The sequence below is a fragment of the Equus przewalskii genome, chromosome 24 (genome assembly GCF_037783145.1).
Source record: "Equus przewalskii isolate Varuska chromosome 24, EquPr2, whole genome shotgun sequence".
NCBI lineage: Eukaryota > Metazoa > Chordata > Mammalia > Perissodactyla > Equidae > Equus > Equus przewalskii.
This window is the reverse complement of record NC_091854.1, coordinates 26,184,018-26,209,958: the sequence shown is the minus strand read 5'-3', so window position 1 is coordinate 26,209,958 and position 25,941 is coordinate 26,184,018. Positions and strand designations below refer to the sequence as shown.

The 25,941-nt window shown below is 39.2% G+C and overlaps 1 protein-coding gene and 1 long non-coding RNA gene across 2 annotated transcripts in view; one reads left to right on the top strand and one right to left on the bottom strand.

The window, feature by feature from the left end:
• The window catches only part of PTGER3 (prostaglandin E receptor 3), a 245,129-nt gene that overhangs the window by 29,968 nt on the left and 189,220 nt on the right, over window positions 1–25,941 (bottom strand). The gene's annotated exons all lie outside the window — the stretch shown is intronic.
• Window positions 14,633–25,941, top strand: part of LOC139079158 (uncharacterized) — a 73,685-nt gene continuing 62,376 nt past the window's right edge. Inside the window, exon 1 of the long non-coding RNA XR_011532507.1 lies at window positions 14,633–14,851. This is a non-coding gene — a long non-coding RNA (uncharacterized lncRNA). The remainder of the gene's footprint in view (window positions 14,852–25,941) is intronic.

The following is a 25,941-nucleotide window of genomic DNA, read 5'->3' as shown; positions in this document are numbered from 1 at the left end:
AGATCAAAGGGGAATAGCCACAAAATCATTTCAGTAACCTCTGAGGTCCTTCTCAAGCCTGAGATGAGACTGAGAGATGAGAGGCTGTGGCTGCTGCTGTGTCTGCTGACAGCCAGGTAAGGAGGGTTGCATTAAGAGAGAGATGCCTGTTCACCAGGCAGAGCAAACTGAGCAAAGCATGGGGACCAAGAGAAGAATCCAAGAAAAGAAACTTTGCTGAAGACTGGCTGGAGAGTCAAAGAAGCTCCATTAGCCCATTGACTACTGAAAGCCCAAGGGGCTGAAGAGGACTTGCTTCTGAGTGGCTGTGAAGAGGGGAGACATTTCCTGTCTAGAGTGGTAGGGAAGAGACCCCCAGCAGGCAGATCTCTATCAAACCTCTAGAGAATCCTGAGAGGGCAGGTCAGCCTTGGGGTATGGGTCACACCCAAAGCTGAATGCTGAATTGCAATTGTTTTGGACACTTATGACTGTGCTCTTTTCTCTCATTGCCTCTTTCTTTTTTTCTTTTGTTGAAGAAGATTAGCCCTGAGCTAACATCCATGCCCATCTTCCTCTATTTCATGTGGGATGCCTGCCACAGAATGGCTTGACAAGTGGTTCCTAGGTCCACACCCGGGATCCAAAGCAGTGAACCCCAGGCTGCCGAAGCGGAATGTGGGAACTTAACGGATGTGCCACCAGGCCGGCCCCCATCATTGGTTGGTCTCTGGAAGGGATGAGAAGCAGCAGCCAGCAAGTATGAAGAGGCAGAAAGAAGAGAGAAGGGAGAAAACCATGGTAGCTCTTATGCCCCCTTTTCCAAATGTAGGTTATTGAGGTTAAATGTAAGTCCCACCAGATTAGGTACATATTTTCCCTTTGAATGAGTGAAAAAAAATTTGTGTTGTATTAGAGTAAATTATGTAATTCTCAGAATGACCTACAGTCTTCAAGGCTTGAAAGTTATAAGGAAATTTTATTAGCTAAAAATGACTCCAAAAGTGATGGGACCTGCCTGAGCTTTCACTCTGGTAAAGAAGAGGTCTGTAAAGCCTATTGAACAGGATGTGGTGAGAAAGAACAAAATTGTTTACGTCATTAAGACCAACCAAGTCCATCCTGTTCATAAATCTTTACAATTTCCACAGTTGTTTTCACTACAGACAATTTTCATTTCACTCTCTAAATTTCAAAGCTAACCACATCCACCTGTAAGATGTACTGAATTTAACCATTTATTTTAAGAGAGAAAAACTTGGACAAACACATTGATGTTATCTCCAAAATGGTGACCTGAGAAAGCATGTGCTTACTCTCATGAAGTTCCTTTCTCGAAGCATTTAAAAAATTTCTCAGATCTTTAAGTTTTAAAATTTATCTTTAAGTTAATACTACGTTATTTTATTTTACAAATAATATTTTAATTCAAAATCTACCCACTTCATTGACATTGGTGTCTTTTCATAACTATTTAGAACCACTGAACAAAAGGCTTTCCGGAACACGTCATCATCACTTCCGCTCAAACACCGTTTGAGATCCAGAACTTGATGGATCTTCATATGATGCTGTACCATTTTTCTCAGACTCAAGTGTCCACTCATGTATTTCTTTCTTTCTCTCTCTCTTTGTTGGTCTTTTAACCTTACGTTCCTGATCTCAATAATGAAATCATTTAATGTATTGCTTTTTAAGTGACATTTAAAAGATTTGTTCACAGCAGCATTCAATCTCAGTATTTTAAGTTAATTTGAAAAGGTATGTATTCTTGATGGGGACTATATTTACGTGGTTTAAAAAACAAAATGTTCGGGCCGGCCCCGTGGCTGAGTGGTTAAGTTTGCGTGCTCAGCTTTGGCAGCCCAGGGTTTCACTGGTTGGGATCCTGAGTGCAGGACATGGCACCACTCATCAAGCCATGCTCAGACAGTGTCCCACACGCCACAACCAGAGGCACTCACAACTAGAATATACAACTATGTACTGGGGGGCTTGGGGGAAAAGAAGAAAAAAGGAAGATTGACAGTGGATGATAGCTCAGGTGCCAATCTTTAAAAAAACGATATTAAGTGTTATACATTTGAAGTCTCACTACCACCATATCTTCCATTTCTACCCCAAACTGAAACTCATTTTTTATTAGTTTCTTAGTAGGATTGGATCCACGCTGTTGGGTCTTTAAGTTTATACAATTTGTGGCCCCTTTTAAGAAAAAGAAAACAAAATTATAAATACATACTTGGTGCTAACTTCTTGCAATTAAATATCTAATTCATGCCAAATGGATGAACATGTATGGCCATTGGAATCCAAGGTAGCCCCTCCAGGGCCTGGGACGGGGCTCAGGCAAGTGAGAGGCCCTGCGTCTGCAGCTTTATTAGCTCCACAGCAATTCGTCCCTATTTTTTATCTTCTTCAGTGTTTTGAAAATAAAAAAATAAGCAAAAATACTGTTTACTTGTATTTTTCCTCTTTCTTACCCCCAAACCTTTTACAGTGTGCTCTTTTTTCCTTACCCTTTGTTGTATTGTAGATTTCCTTATCTTTAGGAAGGTTTGTAAATGGCTCTAGTGGTTCCTTTTATTCTTACATGTTTATGTATTACTTGGAACCCAACGTCTTTAGACAGTACCTCTGAGTTTCATATTATGAGCAAGAATAGAGTTAGCTTGTATTCTCTTCTTCCTCAAATTCTCCTGCCTTCATCATTCAAATCTAGTCACTAATATTATTATTTTTAGTGTTTATCTTTGTATTACTAAATATGCTTAATATCTATTGCTTGATTTATCAATTTCAAAAGGTATCTTTGATTCCCAGCTATTACAACAGATAAGGCAACTACCACCATAATAGAATATAATCTATTGTTATGTGCTCTGATGACGCAATAAGGATCCAACTAACAAATAAATGGAAGCAGAAAGGGGAGACGAGGAGGAAAATAGAGGTAATATATATTAGCCAAAAAACAAACAAGCAAACATAAAACATGTTCAATCTCATCAGTAATCTGAAATATACTATAGAAACTCACAAAATATCATTTTATGTCCACCAAATTAGAAAATATGAAAATATTGGATAATATTCAGTGTCGGCATGGATATCGAAAAATTGGACATCTATGCCTTTTTGGCGGAAGTGTAAATTCCTTGTAACAACTTAGTATCAACACTTCAATCCTTTCGTGGGGATGCAAATCAGTACAAAATAATAGCAACGATAACAACAGCAACTTATTCTCTAAATTGTAAACGCACTTACTCCATCACACAGAGATTCAGCTCCTACAACCATTCCATAGAGAAACTCTTCCATATGTGCATACAAAGGCTGTACAAAGTGTTCGAAGCAACATACTTGGCAAAAGCAAAATACTAGGAACAACTCAAATGTTAATTAGTAGCAGGAAAGATAAATAAATTGCTGTATACTCATACATTGTAGTTCAACAATGAAAATGAGTGAAGTACAACTATATGGAAAAATAAATTGAATCTCTTAATGTTCAGTAGAAATCACATTTATTTGCATGTGAACCAGCTGATATAAGTCTCAAAAAACTTGCAAAAATAATCTATTATATGAGATATAAATATGTGTGGTAAAGTGGTAAAGAAAATCATAAACTAAAAGTTGAGGCTAGTGCTTACTTCAGAGGGGGAAGCACATAACGGGTTCACCATGTTTGAAAGGCGGTGGGAATATTCTTTTTCTTAAGCTGGATGCTAAGTATGTGAATATTCATTTTATCTTTATTTTTTATAAAGCTGATAGATATTCTTTAAATCCATTTAGTAGCATTTAATGTAAGCAATATATTGATTAGTTAAAAACGTGAATAAAATTGTTACCTTTATTGATGAGAAAAAGAATTGCAAATTAAATATGACATGTTTAAGTTTCTGTTAGAGATTAACAAAAAATTATAACAATGTTTGCAAGTGTGGTTGAAAATAAATATTTTTCTATACGTGCTAATGGGAGAGTAAACCAATCAGGTTTTGGGTGGAAGCAATTTAAGAATATTCTTTGACTCAGAAATTGTACTTTAAGAAAATTGTCCAAACCAATTAATCAGCGCTGCACATAAAAATTTATATACATACAAAGATATTCAGTATAGTAGCAAGATAGTCAACTCATGTGCTAGGAGGGGAAAACAGCATTTATATATCCTTTCAATATATTAATTTATGTTTCTGTAGATCTTTCCTCTGAATTCATTATTCACATATGCACCTGCAGACTTCGCATCTCTTCTTGCACGTCTCAGAATCATCACATACTCACATATCCAAAACTGAATTTATGATTTCCATCCCAAACCGGTTATTTTCTCCGTTGAGATCAGGATAAATTAAGAAATAAAATAAGAAAATGGCAGATAGAAACTAAATATCACTGCTCTCCACACTCAGGAATCCAGGCTGACACAACCTCCAGTGTCCTGTAACTGTGCTGTCTGCATCCTTTTCAGTGAGAAAAGAGCGTGAAGAATCCTGTGTCTTCAATGCTTTTACCTGGAAGTGAAAAATATCAGCTCTGCCCATATTTTATTGTTCAAAGTAAGTCATATTGCTATGCCTAATTCCAGGGAGCCATATGCCCAGAACGAAAAAGGAATGGGAAATCTTGGGATTACTAGAATGTCCTCCACAAGCAAGAACAAGATCAATCTCATTCTTTTACTTGGTTTGACCCAATGGGCTTTCATATTCCCCATCCATAGTCTCGCTCCCCTTCCCACTCTGGGCTGAGGCCTAGGAGATGGTGCAGGCTGGGTCTAGAGGGGGCCCAGGTGGCCTCTAAACCTGGATTCATCTTCTCTCAATCTCCCTACTATTCCTGCCACGGCCCTGGGAAGGCCTTCTTTTGGGGAGGAGGATGGGAAGGTGAGGACTTCCCTGATGTCATAGACCGTATTCTTGCTGTGATATATGCCATAGTCAGTCTTCCAGGCTTTAGTCTCAGATATTTAAGGGAAAATTTTTAAGATTCAGAAAACCCCTTTCTTTCTCAAGAAAACCTAGTTTTCAAGACTGCTGTTCTAAATATACTTGAAAAGAAGTCTAATTTCAAACCCAAATCTGAGTAATGATCCCTTTGTTTTAGGCAAGAACAAATTTCTCCCTGAAGAAAATAAATGTTATTTTTTTTTTATGTTTGAGAAGTTACAAGACAACAAGATTTAGAGGGAATTGAGAAGACATCAGATAATATATTTCAAAGAATTATTTCTTCAGCACTCGTCTCCATCATTGAGCTATAAAAGGGCAGGATCAAATTTTTTGGTTCAACATTGCTCAGTCAAAATATTAGTTGTATAAATGCAGGAATGAATGAACGAGTCAACGGGTCACTAAGATCGTTACTTATACAAGCATGTTAGTAATTTTGGATAAAACAGGGAATATATTTAAATTTACAGTGTGATCTAAGGTTCTAAAGTTAGTCTCAAAAAGCAAAAGGGTGGCAAAATATCCTGGGTGAGCAGGAAGCTCACTCTGGTGAAGACCAGAATTGAGATGCACAGAAGCTGACTGGGACCCTGGCAGCAAGCTCAGAGAAGAGAGATTCTTTCTGAGTAAAGCGCAGCAGGAACCATTGAAGCATCTTCTGACTCAGCGCTGGGGATTTGTCCCAGGTTCCTTGAGCAGGAAGATGCAAAGAACAAAAAGAGCATCTTGCCTGGGGGATCCATATAGGGAGATGCATCTGCCCTGAGGTAGGCCATTCAGGGCTGGCGGGGCATCCTTTCCCAGTTTAAGGGCCACAAGGCAGTGGGAGAAGAGCACAATAGCTGTGGACAGAGAAGTAATGACTGAGAGAGCTCTTGATCCCACAGCACTTTGAGGTCAGAGATTGGATCTTACTCATTTTGGATCAAAATCCACCAGGGACTGTGCAGGAAATGCAGAAGGACTTGGAATCCTCCCGAGACGAGTTCAGCGGCCAGAGGTCATCAAGATTACTACCACACTGAGGTTTGAGGGACCTCAGCAAACAAAGGCTCATTGCTATGTCCCTAGCAAATCTTCTCTCACACACTGAGCGGTTCAGATGGACAAGGAGGTCCCCCAAGGACAGAGATTTTCTCTAAAACTCTCTGTAGGGATGTTCTGAGAAACTGCGCCATCACTGTTCACTGGGGTTTGGAATGACTTTCCAAGAATTCATATCTTATTGGCCACCAAGAGACAGTCCAAAAGCATTAAAACCTTGATAACATGAATCTGGCAAGGTCCAAAATCAACATGGGTGAAATTTGAACTTTCAGTCTCTGACTATATGATATTGATTTCATTTCAAGTTCAAAATATCCAGTTCTGTGCTGTGACATCATTGGTGAAAACGGTCCAGAATTTGAAATTGGAAGATTCTTTGTTTCTAAATGGTCATGGGCCTGAACATAAAAAAAATTTCCAGCTGGTTCCAATCATAAGAGTAAAAGCTCTCTCTCTGGTTCCCAGAAACCTACACTGGCTTATTTATTTCATGATTGTCTATGGAGAGTTAAGTCCTATTTTTGTGCATGTTAACTTCCTCCTTATTAGGTTATCATTAATATAAATGGTAATCATGTAAAATCAAATTATAAAAAGTGATTGCTTTCAATAAATTTCTAATCCATAATTTTTGTTATCCCTTTAAAATAAACAAGTACTGGAAAATATCCGAAGGGGTCTTAGAATATGATTTTTTTAAAGGGTGATCAAGGAATTGATTGACAGTTTACTGTAGAGGTTTAGTTCATTTGCAATTTAGTTTGATTTAGTTCATTTGCAATAGGGTTGCCAGATTTAGCAAAATAAAAATATAGGACCCAAAGTTAAATCCGTATGCTACAAATGTATATCTGACATGGAGCCTGGTCCTCGGGGGTGCCCCTGATGATTTTTCTAAATCCACCTCCAGAGACCAGGACCAGCCTGGAACATACTCATACTAAAAAAATTATTCATTGTTTATCCTAAATTCAAATTTAACTAGGCATCCTGTATTTTATCTGGAACCCTAATTTGGAGGAACTGGCTGCTTGCCATGACACTAAAAGTACTATTGTAATTTTTCATTCTGCATTATACTTATGTCATTAGGCTTATTCATAAGAGAAACCAAATTAAATTGGACAGCAAAACAACACTGAATGAGATTATCCTGGAGTTTTACTCTGTCGGCATTTTCCTTTGCATAATGCCGAGATCTGTATTGATTGGAGAAGAGGATTGGTTGTGAAACATTTTGGGGTGGTATAGCTCAGGACTTTGTAACTGGAACCATTTAGGAAGAAATTCCCAGCTCCCTGTGAAGCCTCACTCTCATGAGCACACAGCTTTTGCTCTAGTGCTTGAATGTGCCAATGAAAAACAGGAGACGTGGATTAGATTTACTTCCACTTATACCTGGCATCTCAGAGCTTTGCATCTTTACGGTAGTCCAGGCCCATACTTGGGGCAGGAATAAATGTTCTCATTTCATCAATCGGCTCAAGGAGTTTAGATCAATTCAGTGACCTATCACACATTTATGGGAAGCGTAAGTATACATTGGCAAGCCTCTTGAATTCTTAAAGAGCAGGGAGCACCATTTAGAGAATAATTTGCCTTTGTTTGGTTTTATTATTTGTGGTAATAAAAGCCACAATTTATTCAGCACTTAGTATGTTGTGGGCACAAGACAAATGATCTAGAGCCATCTTTCCCTTATTCTCACAGCATTGCTATCAGGTAGATGTTTTCTCTCCATTTTACAAGTTTTAATCTTTTGTTTCTGGTTCATGCAATTGCCAAGTACAGAAGTTGATTTTAAACCAAGTTCATAAGTTAAAGTTTATGTTTTAGCCACCACACTGTATTTCTCACCACTTTCTTTGTGTCTTGATTTTGCTTTAAAGATGAGATGGTGGCTAGCAAAGCCCTCAAAATAAACCCCCCTACTGTCACTCCAAGTTATAGCTCCTTTCCCAAAACGCCAGGCATATTGAAGCTTAGCTCACTTGGAACTCTGGCAAACAGATCTGAAACATTCCCCCAAGGAGCTTGGGAAAGTGGAACTGAGCGAATATTTTTCTGCCTAAAATGAATCACAACTCATGTCGATTGATGGATCCAGCAGTGTAACTCTCCTGGTAACCGAGTTTCTGCCATTTGATGTATTCCACCTCAGGGCCAAATTCCTTAATTTCTTGCCAGAGGTGCTGTAGATAGCTTGATGTTAATCACCCTCCATGAAGAATATTACCATGTTATTTAAACATCACAAGTCCAAGATCAGGAGTTAAAGGAAGTAGTGAGAATATAACCAGAAGAAGATTTTGGAAAGTGATTGAAATGTTTCCAGGTTTCAACAGCTACTCAGATTAGCCTTGGAGCAGTCACCCTTCCTCAAGGAAATCAAGGTGGAACGTGAATAATCTTCCCTCCACATCATCAGAACAATCTAGGCTGGAAAACTGACACACAGCCTAGTGATTGTCTGATATAAAGCACTTGTTTTCTTTTTGGGGAATACTATTGCCCTTCAATAGTCAGGAAAATAAAGATGAGGGAAGAAACAAAATGAAGGCACAATTCGTACTGGTTTACTTTATGGTGCTGTTGACACGTTGCTCACTCTGGGCATTATTATACCAAGAAGGAGGCTATAACATTAACCTTCTGCAAGACGCCTTTCATGCACAGTTTTGATGGCAGTATTAAATGTTACCCTTGTGGCTGAAAGATTTATCGTACCTCTATTGCTTGTCTGTAAAGTTTGGCCACAATTGCTGTAATTGGAATAATTCCTGAAACATGTGAAGTATTTTATTGACATCATTATTTTGCAGTCCTTTGAGCAACCCTATTAGGTAAGTCAGTGTTATTTTTCATCATTTTGCAAATGCAGACACAGACACAGGGCTGTTTCTATTAATAAACTCTCAAAATAGAGTCCAGGACTTGCAAAAGGTGTTGCACACCCTGGCAAAACAGCGTAGAACTGGGAGTCAGAAGGTTTATTTGGAGTCTAAACTCTGCTGTTGCCCATCCGTCTGATCTTGGGGCTTATGCTTGTTGAACTTCTATTTCCTCCTCTGCAAAACGAGGCAGCTGGGTTGGAAATCTCAGCCATTCCATCTAGCTCTAGCATCTAATGATCCTTGTACAGGGATAGTCATTTACTTAATTCCGTTCAAGCAAGATTAAGTACTTGCTGAATGCCAGGCACCAATACTTTCTGCCCTGAGAGGCGAGCCAATGCCGTAGCATCAGCAGGCACCAGCAGCCTCCTGACTCAAGAGGCGACTCGGGCCTCTAACCCACTGTGTGCACTGCTGTTTTGACGACCTTCCTCTGTCATTTTCAAAGTGCTAACTATCGCAAGTGAACCTATCAACTCTGTGTAAGAAGATTTTGAGAACTTTGCAACAGCCTTTGGACTTAATTAAAGACACTAAGGTGTCTGTGCTTTGAATATGCTCATGGTGCGAGCTCAGTCAATATTGAATGGTGAATGAGGAAATCAAAATATTGGCTATCACTGGGATAAGAATTTCACCTTTGATTAAGTTTCCAAAATGGGAGCATCTTCTCCATGTTTGGCAATCTCATCCACAGTCTATAGGAATTTGAGAAATAATATTTGCATATTATATTTGTGTGATGTTTTATGGTTTGTATCTTCCTTTCACTTACATTGTTTTATTTGATCCTCTTTAAAATGACGTTAGAGGGCAAAGCAATTATTATTATATCTTTTAATTTTTTCAGGAGAAAACTGAAGTTCCAGGAGCCTGAATCAGCTGCCCAAGGCTCTGCAGTCATAAGTGGCAGGAGGGTATGAAAGTGAAGTTCTTCATTCTTTTCCACCACAAAATTATGCTTCTATCAAAGTTTCCATCTGTCACTAAATGAGATAATACATACAAGGTGCCAGGCACAGCAAGGGATGCACCATAAAATTTACTTCTCCACCTTAATTTCCCTGTTTATCATGTGAGCAGGTGGAAAAAGTGCCTCTTTGAGTGGCAACAATCTATCAACAAACGTTACTTGAGTACCTACTGAGGGCCCAGCACTATGCCAGGCTTAGAGACACAAAGGTGAGAAAGACACAGTCCTTGCCTTCAAGTTGCTCGCTCTCTACTACAAAAGACAGACTCATAAGGAATGCTTCCAAAAATGTAATACCTATTAGCAGAGGTACCTCCTGAGAATTAAAGAAGGATGCCAACCAGGTCTAGAGATATTGCAAAGACTAACCAAGAAAGTAACCACCCAGGCTGAAATTTGTCTCTACCAAGGCTGTGGTGGTTTAAAATGTGTCCAGAAATTCCTTGACATTCCCTTCAAGAGCTTGAGTTTAATTTTCTTCCGTTCAGTGTAGACTGGAGTAGAGGCTCATTTTTAGTAAAAGAATATGGCTAAAAGGATAATGTTTCACCTTCAAGACTAGGTCATAAAAGATGTGTGGCTTCTGCCTTGCTCTTTCTTGGATCACTTGCTTTGGGAGAAGTCAGCTGGCATGTTGTCAAGATGTTCAGGTAAGCAGGTGGAGAGGCCCACAGGGCAAGGACCTGAAGCCTTTGCCAACAGGTGTCAAGGAACTGAGACCTGCTGCCGAGGGCTATATGAGTGCGTCTTCTTGGACCTGCATTCTTTATCCCAAGGTAAGCCTTCAGATGACAGCACTCCTGGCCAACAGCTGACGGTGACTTTGTGAGAGATCGTGAGCCAGTACCTCCTAGCTGAGCTGTTTCTAGATTCTTGACTCACAGAAACTGTGAGATAATACATATTTGTTGTTTTAAGCCACTAAGTTTGGTTAATTTGTTAAACAGCAATAGATAACTAATACACAGCAAGTGGGAAGGGTGGTTGCGAATGTGTTCTAGGTCGAGGGACGAACATGTGCAGAGGTCTGGAAGGGAGAACATGACGTGTTTGAGGAAATGAAAGCAGGTAAGTACGACTGGAGACTGAGTTTGAGGCAAAAGGGGTTGGAGAGGGGGTAGGGGGTAAGCAGATCATGAAAGGTCTTATAAAACATGAAAAGGGAGTTAGGAATTCTTCTAGTGACCTGTAATATTTACAAAAGAGTGTACACTTATCATTGGCATTAAAGGATATGCTCCTTTTATTTTACTCTTCCACCTTCTATAATAACATCATTTCTCTTTGGCTAAAAGCCTTACTGAAATGCATAATCATTGTATAAGTACTCAGAAAAGTAGAAGCCACAAATTATGTGGGTCACCGAAAAGAGGAGGTTAATAACCGGTATAGTGCATTGTTCTTTTTTCGGGGTTGGGAAGGGTAGTAGCCAGTGGCTTCATTTGGAAAACTCCTTTTGAAACCCTACATTGTCCATATTGCAGTGAAGCACTGGACCAAAGGAAGGAGGGGGTGGGTGTGGATTTACTCTGCTCTCCTTATCTTGGAGCTGCCCATGAACTATAATTAAAATGATATTTCCTTCTGGTAAGTTACTACTTGGAATCCAAGCGAGAGAGTGATCATTAGATTGTGCTACCTTTGGGTCATTTTAGCATGATAGCTAAAGTGTGCTGTGCTGTCACAAGATGGAAACAATGTCTGAAGTGATCATATGCATGGGCATTGCCCCTGCCCATATCTAAAGGCTGTCATGGCATTTTTCTGGTCTGCATTTTTGTGCCGTTAAGTTGGGACATCTGATGAGAATGCAGCTACTAGTTTAGGTATGTGTTTTCTTCTGGCCATTTTTATCAAGTATTGCTCATTGAAAAGGTAGTGTGTACTGGAAGCTGCAACTCAAGTGCCACAGGCCCAGGCATTTAGTGTGTGTCAGTGAAAGCAGGTCAGGCTGTCAAGTTGGAGAGTACATCCCATGCTATAAAGGCAACTGGTAATTTCTCCAATTGTTGTCACCCAGAAAAACAGGTCTTACAACCCCAGATCTTCCCATGCTTCAGTGAAAGCCAGCAGTCCAAATTTTTATGTGCAGTTTCCTGATTTTTAACTGCTTAATCTGCAAATTCAATTTGTTAAATGCTGTGAATGCTGTTAATGATCGGGAAAGAACAAATAAAAGCAAAACAAAAAATTTGCATGGGGTTTGGATGCAGCTCATGGGCTTCCAGTTTGCTGTCTCTAGTGTAAATAATATAATGGCTTTGCCTCCTCAAAGTTCATCTTCCAAAAGCAGCCAGAGTGTTCTAAAGAAGACACAGTTCTGTCTGAAGCTCTTCACAGGCTTCCCCTTGCAGAATTCCACGCTCCCTCACCTGCTGCATGAGGCCCTCCAGGATCTGGCCTGTGCTTCTTTCTCCAGCTTTCTGTCTCACACTCCCTTAACTCAGCTGGCCCTATCTCTGCTTTGCCTGGAATAGTCCAGGTTTACGAATGCTGTCCGAGGGCCCTGCCTGGTTGAATATTTTTCTGGGATTTTTTATTCTATTAAACAAAGTGTGATTACTAATAGTTGCATTCAAATAAGCCGGGATGGATTTACTCTACTTTGTGCTTCCAGCTTTGGTCACGTCTTATCTAGTAATGATGAGTTGCTTGTATATTAAAGAGCGTTCTCTCTGTAACCTGTGGCTACATGTGAAAGATGATCAATGATAACCATGTTCTTTTGCCCAGGCCTTCCCAGGCATAATGTAACTATCATCTCTCTTTCAAAGACACAATGCAGAATACTTGTTAATAAACGAAAAAACGATGGCTAGGGATAGCTCAACTTTTGGGTCTCAGGGGGTAAAGGGAGAAATATTTAATGTTGCCAACACTGTACTGTCTCAGAAACTAGTTAACTCAGGGGCCCAGTGGTTAAGTTCACGTGCTTCACTTCAGCAGCCTGGGGTTCATGAGTTTGGATCCTGGGCACGGACCTACACACTGCTCATCAATCCATGCTGTGGGGATGCCCCACATAGAAGAACTAGAATCACTTGCAACTAGGATATACGGCTATGTGCTGGGGCTTTGGGGAGAAAAAAAAGAGGAAGATTGGCAACAGATGTTAGTTCAGGGGCCAATCTTCCTCACCAAAACAAAAAAAAAGAAAGAAAAGAAAAGAAAAAAAGAAAAAACTGGTTAACTCAAACATTTATATTAAAAAGTATTATTTGGTTTATGTTATGATTGTAACATTTAGATAATTAATGCTGGGGTTTTTTTTTTTTTTGCTTTAATATACATAGATATATCTTATTTTAATTTTCGAAAGAATTTTATTTTTGAAAATAGTTATTGAAGACTTACAGGTTCACCAATATAATAATAACGATTTTAGGTGAATATATAAATGTTATAAATTGTATAATTTTAGTTATTTTAACTTCATTTTCACTTTCAAAAGTGTTCCACTTTGGATAATAAATTATATGTTCTCCTTACTTAATTTCTTCTGCATTCCAGCCGTTCAAAACAGCTAGTAAGGTAATCTGCTCAGAACACTGAACTGTTTCTCTAAGCCTTTGTTCATGCAAGTCCCTCTATTTGGCATGACATGTTCCCACTTCTACCCCCTCTTTACCTCCTTCCCTCAAAGTTCAATTTATGCTCATCATTTAACAATTAGTATGGATGAGTATGTATGTATGTAGGTATGAAGTGAAGAACAAATTTTATAAGTGTGAAGTGGTATTATCTAGCTAATTAAATTTATATTTAGTATTAAACTAGAGCAAAATTTAATTCAGGGATCATGAGCTCCAGAGAGCTCTGTATTATAATAATCTGTATAGGCGACTGTTTCCCCACTTGATTTCAGCTTATTGGGGGCTACACTCACCTCTTTTATACTTGTGTTCCCAGAGGCTAGCACAGTGCTGATATATATATATATATATATATATATATATATATATATATATATAAAATCTGCTTAATAACCACCTAAGATACAAAAGAAGGAATAAATAAATGAATAGGGTAAAAAGAAGAAAGTGATCCAATTTCCTTGGTTTCTCATCAACTCTTGGCTACTTTTCCCCAAAATAGAAACAGAGGGCAGTGAATTTTATCCTTGTTTCACATGAGGAGGATTTTTCACCACCCACGCATTCCTATTTCTGATCTAATATGTACTCTCTGGGAGGAATGGGGCCAGTGACCTCTGCCTCCTGTAACAGTGCTGCCCAGAACGATAGAGGGCCATATTGATCCTTCCTATCCCCTCAGGATGCAGTTCAATTTCTTGGCTGTTATTCACCAAGGCTGTGTTTTCCTTTCGTTTGGTACTAAAAAGTAGAGTGGAATTTTTAGTTTGCATTTTTCATTACTGTGTCTGCAATATAGAACAAAAATCTTCTTTCTGACATCTCTCTTCAAGATGAGATAATCCAAAGTGTGGGCCTCAGATACAAAGTGAAAAGGAGAAGATTCTAAAATTGTTTTGTCCTTTGTCTGCAACATATGGCAGGAATTGGCTCTGGATGAATTTTGAAGAAAATAAGAACATGAATCAAGGACAATGCAATTGCAGCAGCTTGTTTGGCCTCAGTTAAAGACATCACCATAATATGAGTTGCCAGCATTTTGCAGTCACATGCTCACAGAGCTTAGAAAATGTGAGCACCAGCTCTTTCTGGGGGAAATTTGTTATGGTGGTGAGGGAAGTTTCCAAGATATACCCCTCCATCAGTTGTATAAAAGGTAACTGTATTTGCAGATTTGGTGGCATCTATGCAAAAGCTTGACGAAGAGGAAGAAATCATGTGGAATACTCGTGTCAGTAAACTGGAAACTAAAATCTTCTTGAATCCAAGGAAAGAGGCAAGAGCCTGACGAGAGAGTGTTAGAATCACCAGGCGGATTATATGCTGTTCTCTGTAAGTCAATGATTTCAGCTCTGTCAAGATCCACTGTGCTCGCTGACCCTGTTCTTGCTGAAAACTGTGAGTGTGATCACTATTTAAAACCATAGCGGGGTTTCTATGGAAATGTGAAGTGTCATCCTATTTCTTGAAATTTTGAATGAGAAAAGAAAGATAAGCCATATCCAGGTCTGATACAGAAAATTTAAAATTGTACTATCAGAATGTTAGAAATAGAGCAGCAACATGAATGTACTTCACATCACTGAATTTTACAGTCAAAAAAAGAGAGAGAATGTTAGAAATAGAATGGAGATGTAGTATGTAGTACCAACCCTTTATCTTACAGATGAAGAAAATGAGTCCTTTGGAGGTGAATGTAATTGGTAAGACTGAAATACTGGAGAAGATGTGGCACCCACCGAGCTTTCATCCAGAGGCAGGAGAAACACTGCCCCACTAAAAAGCGTTCTGATTATATCCCACAGTCATGTTTGTTCAAATGACAGATTTATTTAGCACTTACTATGTGCTGGGTCCAGGACAGTGGCTCAGCTATGAGTAAAATGCTCCCAGTTCAGCTATAATGGTTGAAAGCAGTCACTTCTTCTGAAATTGACGACTGCTCCTCAGATTGCAAACAGTAAAAGATGCACAATTAAAACAGATTAAGGTGGCATTTAGTCTCTCACTATTACTTTACTTTTCAGCAAAGGATGAAATGTTAGAAAACTTTAGTCTTCATCTTTCAAATCGCGTAAGAAAGTCTCACGATAGACACAGTAGAGATGATGAGGTTCAAGTGAGAGGAGACGTAATTACAAATTTTTTTTTGACATAATTTGTATCCTATGTATTAGAGCTATATGTGTTTGCTTATTCATTTCTATTCAATGACCTTTATTGAAGATATGCTGTGTGCAGACAGTGCTTGAGCTTTAGATAGGTAGATACTCAGGTGTGAGAAGATAAAATTCTTGTTCCTAGAGAATTCATAGCCATGTCCAATGCATGCAGGTGGAGGAATATTAAGAACTGTATATTTCTCTATAAAGATTTTGTTCAGTTTAAATTAACTTTGAGAAATTAAATTTTGTAACCAAAACCAACTAATCTTTTTAAAATTAGACGTTTTGTTAGAACCATTGATTAGGGTAAATTGAATACTAGTTCACAAATTCCTGATGGGAGGGAAGAAGCCCAAAGTTGGTTTGTAATGCAACTCTTAATACATTTTTTATTGGAATTGTTTATCTTGAGGCAGTCACACAGTTCACAGATTAGAAGCAGGAGCTTCTGCATGATTATGTTTTTCTCTTTTAGGTATATCATTGTTTTCAGATATTCTCATGCAGGTTTACTTTGTCTGAGGTGAGATTCAGACATTGGACTTTTAAGAAAGTCTTTCCAGGTGATTCTGATATGCCAGTGTGGAGAACCACTGGAAAATCATTGTTTCTCCAAGAGTTATACTCATAGTTAAGATCATTTTAGATGATGATGGATCATTTTAAATTTCAGTAGCTATGGTTTTTTAATGTATATTAGAAAAATAGGTAAGTAGCCCATGGCAATTATTGTTTAGGTCAAGTAAAAGGCTATAAAAAATGGGTTCATTCAGAACAGATTATCTACCCATGTATGTATCTACCAATACTATATCATCTATCTGTCTATCTATCTATCTATCTATCTATCTATCATCTATAAGAGTAGTTGGCAAAAGTTGTGAAGGTAGGATTTAAATGATTGAATTTTGGAAACCCTAGGCTGATTTATGAGCCAAGAGAGGAAATATAGAGGACCAAGGAATTTGGAAAATAAAAGGTTTTTTTTTTTTTTTCCTGATAAGACTGAAATGAAAAGCAAATAATTTAAGGATAAAAGTCATATTTCAAGTACTCTTTATCAATTGTTCTTGGATCAAGATATTTAAAAATGAAAGAAGGATGTGGTGGGATTGACACCGTTTTGTGTAAACAAGACTCACTGATACTCTCGCCTGGGTGAATGGCCAACCATCCGCTCTGTAGAAGTGGACTGGATTGGGTTGACCATGAGATGACAGTTCAGGCACTACTGCCACCTGTGAGCATTGAGACCATCCATAATGTGATAGGAAAGGGGACAAAGAATAATCCCCAAGCACTAAATGATGCTTAAAATCAACATGGATCAGCGGCTATATTCATCGGCTCCATAGATGTCACCCTATCCAGTCTAAGAGCAGTGGCTTGGCATATGGTGAGTAGTTCTGTGAGTATTGACAGAAGATCAGTGATGGCAGGGAGAAGAATATTAGAGATCCCAAAGGTAACTAATTGCCCGTCATTGATTGAGCAGAAAAGTCAGAGTGACACAATAGTTTTCTCTTCTGAGGCCAGTTTAACTAGACAGCAGTCACTGCTGGAGGGATGCATTGAGGGGCATTCCAAGGATGAGGCTGTCTCATGTGACTCATGAGAACATTCTGATGAGTTAGTGAGGCCAGTCAAGGAAGCTGCATTAAGGAGTGGTGGTACAATGGTCATATTTTCTGTTCGTGAAAATGGTTAGTCTATTGTTCAAAGACAAAGGATCCAGCACAATGATCCTGGTCAGGGTGAAAACTGACAGTTTAAAACTAATAAACTGTGCTGAGAGAAGGGTAGGTTTCTCACAGCACTGGGTCAGAGAGCACACACGGCTTAGTGCTTTCTGTTTCTACTTTCACAGCGCATCAACTCCTGACTTTCAGTCTTGCACTTTGTTCCGTAGGTCAGTGTCTGCTTATTCTTTAATCTATCTGGCTACTAACTGGGGTAAGTTCGGAAATAAAATAGATTTAAAGAGCAGTTTTTACAGCTGGGTGCCCCTGAACATTGATCCATAATTTAATATAACAACAAATAGGTTAAATGATGGCCCCAAGTCTCTCAGCCATGGTATACTCATCTCAGCTGTCTTTTTTCCAAGAGAACTTGGGTATCTTGTTCTGGGAGGGAAGCCAAGTACCACGGCTAAATGACTCTCGATCGTGTTGTTTAAGGATCTTGTCTTGTTGCTGAAAACAAATTTTATGGTTACCAACCTTAGCTACCATAAAGAGTTGACACCAGGGAGCCATATGCTGGGGTGAAAGTATATATACATGAGTTCTCATCAAGATATTTCTTTTAAGGAGATGTTTCCTGATTGGAACTTAGTGTACCAGCCATACTGGTGTGCAAAAAGACATTTATTTCTCCTCTCAACATCTCTCTCTCTCTTTTCTTTTTCATTCATGCATTTAAAAATATTATGACTCTGTTATAAGCCAGGCACTCTTTTAGACCCCAGCAATATAGCACTGAACAGACAAAATTTTACCTCAAGGATCATATATTATTATTTCAAACAAACACGTTTAGTCACACTAGAGAGAGATATGTGAAATTAAAGGGAAGTAAAGGGAACAATGGGGGCACCTAGGAGAGGTGGGAAGTGGGACATCAAAGAGGGCTTCCTGGAAGAAGTAACATCTTGGCCTTAAACCTAAAGTCCTGAAACCTAAAAAGGAGTAAACCAAGTGAAGTGAGAAGCTGGGATATAAGCAAGTGGAGGAAGAGGAGGGACAAAGGTCCAGGCCAAGAAAGAGCATGTCACTGAAGGCACCGAAAGTGTTCACTGTGACTAGAATACAGGAGTGGAGCAGAAAGGACGCGATTGTTGATTGCACCTGAGGTCACATAATGAAGCATTTTGAGACCATTTTGAGTAGGATGAACCTGATCTTGAGAACAAGGAGGAGGTATTAAAGGGCTTCACACTTGGTTTGACATAATCAGATTTGCGTTTTAGAAAGATTTTGCCCTCCTCTTTTTCTTTCTTAACATACATATGATATGTATTATGGAATATATCAAGGTAGATTGAACTTTTTCAGGGACTTGTAGAAAAGTCTAGAAGCAGCTCGGTAAACTCTAGTGGAAGACATATAAATCATAAATCAGGTACGTGGCACCCAAAGCACAATGAATATAACAATGATCCTCTGATAACCTTTTTCAGAAAATACCTCTGATTTACTCCCCTCCATGGTAATATCATGGGCATCTCTCATTTGTCTACAAGATCTGTTGTTAAATGGAGCAAAGAAAGGACTCAGTCGACCTCATCCTGCTGAATGGAGTCTCTTAGTTGTAAGTGACAGAAATCAAACTCAGCCTAGCTCTGCAGGAGTGGGGATTCTCCCGTTCCTCTGTTGGAGGGACTGGAGTGATTGGAGGCAGAGATTTGGTTCATCTTTCTGCTTATTGACTTTCTATCTCAAGCACTGTTATCCACAGGCAATGAGAGAGAACTGCTGGCTTTTCTGATGTCTTAGATTAGATTCTCCAGAAGCAGATCTTGCAAATATTTATTAGGAAGTGTTTCTGGGAAAACCTGATAAGGGAGTGGAGACAGGGTCCAGGAAAGAGAAGGAATCTAAGCGAAGGTGCAGAATGAAGCAAAGCCCTTCAGAGGGGAACTTAGGCTCAATCCCTCAGGGGGACTCTTGAGACGGAGTAGATCTCCCCTCGGCATTGTCCAATAATCAGGTACCTGCTGGTCACTAGTTAAGGGCTGCTCCCAGAGAAATGTGAGTTCCCAGGCTCTTCCAACCGTAGGTGTGCACATGCGAATCTAGCATCCTGAGGACAATCTTCCAACAAAGAGAGGCAGGTGTATGAAAACAGTAATGAAATCCTTAAGGATGTGGATGAGGCATTAACAGTATCTGCCCATCTTCCTTCACTTCTCACCACACTTTCTTACTCTGCCCACCTCTCTCAACAGTTTCTGTTAAAAAAAATCACAGACTCAAGTTTGATTGACAAGACTAGGGTCACGGGTCTGCCCTTTCTTTCCATCACCATGACAGGTGGTGGTGGTGAGATTTTATACTTGGTTTATGTCATGTGTCTATCTGCAACCAGAGTGAGAGGACATCAGCAGAACAGAGGCAAAGGGTGCTTGGCAAACAACTACCAAATATGTTTGCTAAGCTCCCTGCTTATAGTCTCCTTTGAGTCTCATATTTTATCCTAAAATACCCTAAAATAGCTCCCTGAGGGAATGGCCAGGGGAGATAAATCCAAAGCACTGTCTGGGTTCTTGGTTGCAAAAATCTGTAACTAGGTCTGGTTAGCTTAGGCAGAAAAAGAACTCATAGCTCACAGAAACATAGAAAGCCTGGAGAACCAGGATGGGCAGGAATTAAGGGAGCTAATTTCCTGACACAAGAATGGGCTGGCAAGTGCCATCACCACCACATACAACCACGACGAATGCCGGGACCTCCACTGCAGGGCACTTGCTGTGGGGACCCCATAACACCTGGATGCTCAGCTTCATGCCACTGGATGCTGTCCGCCTCTGCAGTTCTAACTGACCCTGTATTCACAATAAATATATCTTGAATATATTTTGTTTAAGTGCCCTTATGAGTTGGATAGAGGGCCATGTGACCTGGAAGAGAACACCAAATCCATTTACCAGCTCACACTCTGGAGTTCTCAAATTGAGAAAAAGTTTTGGAACTCTTGACAAGTGCATTTTATTTACACTGGCTGTCTTTTATCTTGGCTCCTGAAATTGCCTCTAGGGTCCATGCAGTCTAGGAAGAGGTAGCACTATATTGTAGTTGATGCTTAATGTACCCAAATACCAAGGAACATCCAAAGAATCATCGAGGGAACAATATGTTATGTATTTTCTTTCCTGAACATTTGTTTTACTGACAAATGAACATTTCTGGAGTTCTAAGTAAAAAAAAAAATGATAAGCATACTTTGCATACTTGTATGCTACGAGTATTGTAATATTACAAGTATTAGCATACTTGTACACATTGTAGAACTTCCTTGAAAAATGAAAGCATCCTGAATCTCCCTGGAAGGGAAGAGAAAAGCACTGCCTGCTCAACCGCTCTGGGCTGTTGGCACAATTGTCATGGAAGTGAGATTGGAATCAGGAGCCACAGCTGCGCCTCGTGTCTTTATCCCCTCCCTCAGAAACATGATTCCTCGCTCACTCTTTTCTGTTGTCTACATGGACTTCTCTTCCCTTGGCTGGTCTTGGTCCCCCCTCTCCCTGTGTCATCGCATCCTTTCACAATGCTTCAGCTAGTGTTTTCAGGCAGTGGACTCCCAAACCTCTATGTCCACGCCTGGGCTGCTCTCTTCTCATCTCAGGGAACAGCACTGCTATTTACTTTCCCATGCTAGAGACCTGAATGTTGTCTTTGCCAGTGTCATCTATCTTACCAGATTCTTGAACAGTTTGAACTTGAAAGGGCATAAAACTTAAAAGGTTGTAGTTTCTTTCAGAATCCCTGTTTCAAACAGTGCTAAATTAAATCTCTCTTTCCTACCTCTTAAGACCACGTGGGGAAGTTTTGGTTGTTTGCATAACATAGTCTTGTTCAATTTAAAACTCTAGTCTGACACCCCATTTAAGTCTCATACTTTCCCCTCCCCCAGCGCCGACAGGTCTTCACGTTGAGAGACGCCATGGGGCAGAAGGTTAAGGTCTGTGCTTTCACCCCCTCCTCTGCCCTTATCAGATTATATAAGAGTTTTTCAGGTCTCTCTCCAGAATCCCTCTGCCTCCCCAGACATATGAACAATCCTCTGTTGGTTGTCACTCTTCCTCTGACACTGTTCTTAGAAGCACATGTGAGTTCTTCAGAGTTCCATTCCCTGACACGAGAGCTCTGGCTTAGCTCAGTCTTATTGACCCCAATCCCCACCCTGCGATCCCTGTCCATCATTTCCTGTGCCTGCACAGCTTCTTGCTGCTGTGTTCAGGGTGATACCGGAGGCAAGAAGACCTGTTGGAAGGCTATTATGATAGTCTAGACAAAGAAATGACCTGAAGTAAGGAACACTAGTGAGAATAACATTAGCAAAATTAGCATTAATAGCTACTACTTATTGATTCTCTTAGTGTAGCCTAGAACTACCCTACATTCTAACATCTTCCCATAGCAGCCCTGCAAGGTAGGGGTCATTTCCCACATTTTAAAGATGAAACTCAAGAAAGTTACATATTTTGCTAAGGATCTTAAAGGTAGTAAGTGGTAAAATTAAAATTTATTTGTAAAGTTTTTCTTTTTTCTTCTCGCCTACATTTAGTTAAAATATAAATTCCTGGGACCAACTCTATATTTAATGTATCAGGATCTCCAGAGAAGGGTCCAGGAAATGTATATTTTTAACAAACATTCTATGTGATTCTTTTGGTCAGGTATATTTGAGAAACATTGGCCTACAACGTAATATTGAAACTTCTTAGCTTAGTCTTTCATAATCTTGCCCTGCCTGCTTCTCCTGAATGTTCCCTTCCAGCCCCCAACTCCAACAGAATCTTCTATCCATATCAGTCCTCTGACTGTTCCCTGGAAATGCTATGCATTCGGTGCCTTCGACCTTTGTTTGAGCTCTTCCTAATCTTAGGAGCCAGAAAGGGCCAGAGGCTTGCCTGAGGAAGTGACATTTATGTTAAGACCCAAAGCTTGAATAGGAATTAGGCAAGTAGAGAAGCGGGGGTTGGGGTTGGGACAGAGGAGTAGAGAGTGTCAAAGGAATAGCAAGTGCAAAGACCAAGAGGAAGGATGAAGGCTGATGTGTTCGAGAGGCCATCGGCCTGTACCTCTCTTTTCTATCCCATCACAGTGTGTCTGTCCAGTGTGTCCCACTCCTTCTGCGCTGCTCACAGCATTCTAAGTTGACAGGTAATAATTTGGTGAAACCCTAACTTCCCAGGCCATGCCCAAGCCTCAGAATTGTCCTCTCCTGGTTTCCCTGAAGCAAAAAGACATCAATAGGCTAGTCTATACTAAAGTGTTAAAGCTCTCTAAGACGTGATACACTCTGCTTTTGGTGCTGTTTGTATTGACTAAGAAGCTTCTGGGTACACCAAAGCATAAATCATGGAGTGATTTCTCTGTAAGTAGGGATTTCAGCCCTTTGAAAGGGCATTTCTTTTGCTGCAGGGAGTTGGGGTGATGAGGCAAGATTATTCATGCCCAATAAAAATGACATTGTCTGAAGGAAAGCTGTGATTTTCTCAGGGTTGTTGGCAACAGTAATAACATGGAGGACTATCTCTATGATTTAGTATGAGCTGCAACATAATCATTCCTTGTTCATTAGCACAATGAAACAAAGTATTTCCTTTCTATAAAGATCAAAACTTTGAAACTCTGCTTCGAAAGTGAGAATAAAAATCTTCAGGACTTGACTACATTGAATACAAAAGAAGAATTTTTATTCTTCTTTGCTGAGCTGTGCTTAACCTCTAGTCAGATCCTCCAGCCAAAGCAATCACTTTCTCAGCTGTGAAAGCTTTGTTCCAGAGCTCCCATGCGTCTGGGGAGGGCAGGGAGTTCTGATGCTTGCTGTGACATCCATTTGCTCCTGAGAGAGAAAGACAAGATTCAAATCTTGTAATGTTATGTCTAACCATAAATAGATGTTGCAAAAGCCACATTTCTCAGTATTAAAAGGTTAAAGGGAGCCTTGAGTAGTCTAAGTAAATGTGGGTTCTTCAAAATGAGCTGATTAAATTAACATGGAATGCGGAAGCATTTGTCAATATTGCACATGTTGTCTTAGACTGGATTAATGAAAGATTCATAGGAGCTCCACTTCAGTTGGCTTTGCAAATTTGAGTCTCCTTTAAATGATTGTCTTCTTTGTTTGTGTAAGCTTTTACAGTTATTCCAGCTCCGCTCCAGGCTGTCAGCTCTCACTTCTTATTCTTGCCAGTATATCCAACCATTTCTGGTCTACCACAATTATCTACCTTTTTATACTGTAAGTATTTACATGTTTACATATAGCTTGGCTTATTGCAAAATGATTTTGAACCTGTTCAATAGATTGGATAGATTAGATGCTAGACTTTATGATCATTTTTGGTTGCTCAGAGGCTATTAAACTTTCAATATTTTCATTTGAAAAGTGTAAATATTCCCTTCAGATTTTTAAAAAAGTGTTCTAATTCTTGCACAAGGTGTGGCCTATTTGATAAGCTGGTTATGTCTGTTGCTGAGATGAAAGTCTAATTCAAAATGCAAAAGTCTACAACTGTTACCAATCAAACCGACTGTCTCTTTTGTTAACTAGCTGTTGGGTTATGTGTAAGCTTCCTGAGAAATCTCTAAATGGAAATTCATAGTCCTAGAAGGTCTGTTAGGAATGTGGCTGTGTATTTAATGCTCATGCCATCTCTTGTGGCAGCTGGGGCCAGATGCATACAACAGAAAGTCATTTCTCCAAGTGCAAATAGTGTTGAGACTTTCAGGCCCTCCTGGGATTAGCAGATAATCTGTAGATACTTGATTTAAATTGGTTTGATTTAAAAGCAAATAGAGCTGGCAATAGAGATAAACTGTAAGGGATATTTTAACTGCTAATAACTGGGACTTGCATACAAACCACAGTTTTTGAATATCCAATGATGATAGTCAAACTTTTTCTTAAAGCAGAACAAGAAAATGCAAAATCAAGCCATTACTGAATCATAACTAAATGTTTGTATTTCAAATCACTATAGTGTATCTATTTGTAATAAGTCATAGATTAATGACAATAATGCCTGAATTGTAAACTAGATTCCCTTCCCCACGTTATCCACATCAGAGGAAAGTTCAATTGATACCATTTATTCATTTATTCAAAGAAAATTAATTGAGTTCCTAATATGGCCAGAAACCATTCGAGGCATCATAGATACAGAACATAATCTCTTCCCTCAAAGAATTTACCACAGTCTAGTGGTATAAATAGTCAAAAACTCAACCCTCCCAATGCAATGAGATATATGCCATAACAAAGATATGCAGGGGGCATTATGAGGCTATAAAGAGGTAGCATAGAAGAAAGGCACTTACCCTAACCCAGGAGGAGGAAAAGAAGGACTTAAAATCTCCTTAGAGGAAGCAATGCTTTTGTTGAAATTTGAATAAGGACTGAAGAACTACAGGAGGAAAGATGGAAAGGCCATGTTCCAAAGACAGCATTTCATCTAGTGTTTGCTCTTTACATTGCATATTAATTCAGAGTAAACAACTAAATATTAAAATAGAGTACAAAGCAGCAATATATCAAGACAATGTAGTGTTGGCTCAAGAGTAGGAATATGATCAGAGTTCAGAAGAGATAGCTCAGAAATTCTTCTTATTACATATCATTACACTTAGGAACTTAATGGATGATTAATGAAGTATCACAAACCCATGGGGGATGAAATAGATGATTAGATAAATTCTTTTGGGGAAATGGATAGTTAGGGACAAAAATCAAGTTCATTTTCTCACTATAACATATGCCAAAATTAATTCCAGATGAAAGGTAAAATTTTATACAAAAATAAAATCGTTAAAAACCCCAAAAATATGAATGAATTTTAACTCTGCCTAATAAGATGAAGAATAGAAGGGTAGATATTGATATAGTGGACTTGATTAAAAAAAATCTATATATACAAAAGTTATAATATTTAAAAGTAAACAGTAAACTGGGAAAGTTATACCAAAAAATATACCACAATTTACATATATATAGTATAAAAACTCACTTCCAGTCCAATAAGAAAATCTAATACTACAATAGAATGGGCACAGAGCATGAGAAGTTTCTCCAAAGTGAAGCACTTACGACTGTTAAATACATGGAAAATAGAGAAAAGCCTCCGGAAAGGCAAAGTGTCTTATCAGCTTGGGCTACTATAACAAAATACCATAAGCTGGGTGGCTTCAACAACAGATGTTTATTTATCGTACTTCTGGAGCCTGGGACATCCAAGATCAAGATGGTTGGGTTCTGCGGAAAACCCTCTTTGAGGCTTGTAGATGGCCACCTTATCGCTGTAGCCTCATATGGTGGCGAGAGGAAGAAAAAACAAGTCTCTGATATCTCTTCGTATAAGGGCACTAATCCCATATGGAGGCCCCATCCTCATGACCTCATATAAACTTAATTACCTCTCAAAGGCCCCACCTCCTAATGCCATACCGTTGGGGACTAGGGCTTCAACATATGAATTTGGGGGGGAGGCAAACATTCAGTCCATCACATAATGTAAAGACCTCTGAAAATCCATTCTTCCAGAAAAACAACAAGAACACTGGCAAAATAATTGTCAAAATCAACTTTTAAAAAATT